Source organism: Engraulis encrasicolus, chromosome 3 (genome assembly GCF_034702125.1).
Source record: "Engraulis encrasicolus isolate BLACKSEA-1 chromosome 3, IST_EnEncr_1.0, whole genome shotgun sequence".
In the NCBI taxonomy this organism is placed as follows: domain Eukaryota; kingdom Metazoa; phylum Chordata; class Actinopteri; order Clupeiformes; family Engraulidae; genus Engraulis; species Engraulis encrasicolus.
Window position 1 is genome coordinate 13,827,593 of NC_085859.1, and position 5,319 is coordinate 13,832,911.

The window sequence follows — 5,319 nt, forward strand, 5'->3', positions numbered from 1 at the left end:
TTAAACCTTTCATTTTGCCACCTTGATTTAATCCTACATTTTGTGAGATTTGCCCCGTTATACTAGCCTGGCGACGCCATCCAGTCAACAGTCGGCTATTCGCCCAGGCTACCGTTATACTGCTGCATGATTAAAATCCTCCCGATTAGTTTGGATGCATTTGTACATATACTGTCAGGCAAAATGTGTCTGTACGCGTTCATTCAGTTGTCACCATGATCAGTTGTAAAAATAAAGGAGCCTGTTCCAACAGCAGTAGGCCTAAAGCATGACCAGGTCATGACTAAGGGCCTTTCCCATTACTAATCTCTACCCCTACCCGTACGCCTTCCCCATGCCCCTCGTGCTTTCAAACGAATCTGTAGGTGTAGGGCTTGAAACGTAGCCCCTTTGAGATAGGCCTACCTAGCCCTTCAACAATCACGGAATGGCACTCATAGCTGTCACTTATTTCATGCATTAGGTTAACATTAGGGCTGGGACTCGATTAAATTTTTTCATCAAATTAATCTATATAAATGATTAATATAATAAATAATTAATATTGAATTAACTGCTTTTTAATCGAATTTAAATATCTGATTTCAGAACAGTGAAAAAAAAATTTTTTCACATGGATTTTGAATAATTACAATAAATAAGCTGAATCAAAAAGTATTATTCATTTTTAAAAGAAGAGAGAACTCTTCTCAATTTCAGCAGGCTGTTCACCATCAGGTGTAATACTGCCCTCCACTGGTCTAATACAGAACTATGTAGCTATATTATACTGCGATTAATTTTTTTAATCGCGTTAATTAATTAATCGAATTGTGTGATTAATTAATCGAAATTAACGCCTGCCAGCCTGCGTGCGATGTGCCCCAAATGGCACCATGGTCACCATTGCACGGTTGCACCCCCTGGCAACCCGCCGTTTGTGCCCTTCTCTGTCAGAGAAGGGATTGTGTGCATTTAAAAATCCTGCTGTTGTATTTCTGGTTAACAGCTGCACAGGTTCGTACTAACCGTCAATGGCCAAGGTTTGTGTCACTACTTTGTTCATAGATTGTTGCATAAATGTGCCTGATAACTGAAAGATGATGACTGGTCTTTACACTTTGAATGGTTACGTTGCTGATTTTTCTGTTTGAAAACATGACAAACCTTTATCTTTGTTGAAGGCGTCCCCTGGCATGTTGGCTTCTTTTTAGGCAGTTAAGCAGGCAGGCTTGGGATACAGTAACCACAGTGAAATAACACTGCAGTTATGGCTGTGAGTGACACTAGTTAGTCATGTTTGGTAAACAGCAGGGCTATACCAACTTAGCTAACCTTGTAGTTGGGTTGATAAAATAAACCAGAACTTTTCACTGGGCTGTGTGCTCATAAAATAAACCAGAGAAATATAAACTGAGTGTGTTATTGGAATGGTAATGCAAAAAATGATACTAAAGGGGCAAACAACGGAATATAGTAGGCTGCGGTAGCTACTATAGGCCTATGCCAAACCAAAGAGGAAGCTATCTGCCAAAATGGCTGACACTCAAATTATTATTAGCCACAGGCTTTAACAGCATTTGTCTGGTTGGTAGCTGTTAAAGTCACGCCCTGATAGTAACCTACATATTCATCTTTCAAGTGTCTTGGACATGTTATTGTTTTTTGTTTTTTTTTATCGTGCATACACCCTTGATCCTACCACTGGCAAATGGAAAAAAATGTTTTTATTGTGTCACTTATCAAACTATAAGAGGTCCAAAGGTCCTTTAAATGACAGCTAGTTGTGCTTTGTTCACAGTTTTTGTTTCCTACAGTGAGTACAGAAAGCATCTCAACCACAGCGATCTTCAGCGCCAGAGGCCAAACACAGCGTGCGATTGCCCCCCCAGGCAGCCACCCCTCAGCGTGAGTCCTAACATGTTGAACTGCTTCCCTCTGCTCATAGTCTCAGTCTCTACCATGACATAACACTTTGAAAGCCACACCGTTGACTTTGACAGTGTTCTTGTTCTCCTCGTATTGTCAAAAATCACAGTTTGAACTCAGTTTCAGTTTGAGCACAGTTGGAACTCTTGTAGAGGGCCTTTGAGTCAATACGTGGATAAAGCCAACATCATTCAGGGTGCACCCACCCCATGACGTAATATACGTAGCGCAATGGAGTCATCATTTCATATGTAATCAGACACTTTAGGACCTGACCGACCCGAATCTTAAAGGGACAGTTTGGTAAATTTCAACATGCAGTTGTAATGCTCACACTACCCTGGACTTGTCAGTGCCTGAGATTTTTTTTTCTTCTTCTTCAGCCGTTTCCGAGATCCTGGTCATTGTAATGGGGGCAGCTCTTTGTTTACATTTCAAAAAAACATTTTTATTTATTCCCAAAAACATCCAAAAGGTTATAAAACATCAGCAGACAACTAGCAAACAGCAGTACCTTTTGGGAAAATATTTGGAGTTGGCCTATGTTTCATTTTTTAAAAATGTAAACAAACGCTGCCCCCATTAGAATTGCTCATATCTCGGAAAGGGCTGAGCCGAAAAATGTTGCATCACCAGGTACTGACAAGTCAAGGGTAGCGTGAGCAATACAACTGCATGTTGAAATTGACCAAACTGTCCCTTTAATATAAGTAATGTGCCTTTGCAGTGGCAAGGTAGAACCCCAGAACTGCATTTCCGTGAATCTGCCACTGAATCTGGGAGAAACGGACTATGAAAGTTTTAATGAAGAGGGTCGGACACTGTATACAGTCATGCTTGCCGGGTCGCAAAGAAGTATCTGATTTCATGTGAAATAACCCAATAACAACTTTGTGCAATACAGCTTTTTTAATCTTTCATATTTCAAGATATGTTTGCCCCTGTATTTGTAGGGAAGCCCCTCAGGAGGTCATATACATTGATGTCAGGCTGGTGTTAAAGATGAGCTGTGAATCAACAGAGACGCCACTTCACTTGACACCTTTATTAAAAAATGCTATTTCCCCTGACAAGGACGTGTGTAATTTTTTTGTCATACTCCGCAGGAAAGCCATGGCAGAAAAGGGCATTTCAGAATTGCAGAATTAAAAAGCTGCCAAGATAATCAGGGGAGACAGGCAGACTCTGAATAATTAAAAGGTAGAGTCATAGACATTAACACGGTTTGAGAACATTTCCCCATGCCAGTCGGGGTGGTAGGGTAGGGTGGGGTGGGCTGCGGTGGTCTGGGAGGTGGTATTTGACTGCGCAGTAAGAAAGTAGGTCACACAGCAATTAAAGATTATGTTTTTTTTTCCCCTCCACGCTAAATATTACATTGCAGTAAAAATCTACATTGACATGAGCAGACACACATGTGCATGCACGCATACACACACTACATTTACATTCAACCAATTACTGTGCAATTTATTCATCTCTCTCTCTCTCTCTCTCTCTCTCTCTCTCTCTCTCTCTCTCTCTCTCTCTCTCTCTCTCTCTCTCTCTCTCTCTCTCTCTCTCTCTCTCTCTCTCTTATACACACACAACTGGGTTGCCTCCCTCACACCCCTCATCTGCAATGTAGGCTACTGATTCATGATGAGATATTGAGGTATGGAAATGCCAGGACCTTGTGACATGTGCAGTGTAAGTAATTGTTTAATGAATAAAATGTGATGCATATTTAATTGAATGGCTTATCAAAAAGAGTTTTATCTGTCAAAGATAGATATTGCCATTGGCGGAAATATGGGTAACAGCTTGATATGATTCTAACACAGTGAAAGACTTTGTATAGGCCCTAGTGCATGTGAGTGATGGCATAGATAAAGTGATGCCTTTGGAGTGATGCCATAGAAGCACCTTTTACAGAACTTCAAAAGAAAACATCAAGACAACAGTTGTTAGACAGACTATCAAAGTACTGTATATGCTGTATGTTCAAATGAGGTAAGGATGTGAACCTCAAATTCACAGAGGGCCAAATTCAAAGTGTGGAACGATCAATTGGAGTTCTCATATCTCCCGGCGCATTTTCTGCGACATAATAGGAGCCACTTATTTATTTGTGTTCCACATGCATACCATGCACATACCTATGTGACTTCCATGAAATTTCTGAAGTGTTTCCACCTTGACCTTTCAAGGCGCAATCATTGTGTTGTCAAGGAAACCAATGACCAAGCAAAATCTGTGGTGGTTATCTGTACCCACAGTGAGAGGAATCAATGGAGATTAGTGACTAATGCACTCTTAGGGCGACTAATATTACTGTTGTGTTCGAGTCATATTACTATTAATGGTGTGGTGATGATGGACCAACTGTAATAAACATTTGAAATGATCTCGCGGGCCGAATAAAATTACACAAGTAGACTGACTTGAGCCATAGTCTGATATACCTGCTAGCAGAGGAGCCTTTATCAGAGATGATTTAGTCTAATAATAGAGGATACTTCATGCATCTAATTATTAGATCTGTTGGCATTGCATTGGCCAACAGTAAGTAAGTAAATTCTACAGTTCATTTGAACAGCAAATTAACCTTGGATTTGTGAGGACTGATTAACTGACTGATTAAGAAGATCCTAAAAAAATAAAGCTTTCACCTCGTGAAGTTTAAACAGCAATAAGCCACACAAGATCCTGCCCAGACCTACGCCCCGCCTCTGGCCCTACCTGGCCCATCGATTTTCTTGAGCCAGAAATCCTGGGGTGGCCCTAAGCCCCAAAACCTGAAGGACCGCCTGCCCCCTTTTGCACCTGTCCCCTGTAGGTGAGAAAAACGGTTCACATCTTGGGAGTACGGCACGAGTCGTGTTGGACCTGCAATGAAAATGTATTTGTGTATTTTAACAAAATTCAAATTTTTACGCGTTTTTACGTGTTTTTGCCAACGTTTAAAGAATCAGTTATGTAACACACCCCTTTGGAAGTTTGGAAGTTCAAACTTTTCTGTGTATAACTTTCACACACATGTGAACGTGCGTACACACACACACACACACACACACACACACACACACACACACACACACACACACACACACACACACATATACAACACCCACACACACACGAGAGTGTGTGCTACAGACATCCACCAGAGGGCAGTAGTGGCACATTGAATGAATGTTGACATGGAAGTATTGACAGTCAGGATAACAAACAAACGAGAATAGATAAATAAATAAATGAAATGAAATGAACCTAATGGAAAATGACAATTCCAGTGAAAAGATATTATATTGATAGGCTGCTGATGAGTGGTTTTCTAACCTTGATCTTGTTGAGCTACTTTCATTGATCTGTGCCCTTCTGTGTTCTAATGTTGCTCTAATGTTGTCATTTTTTCCGCGTTTTTCCTTT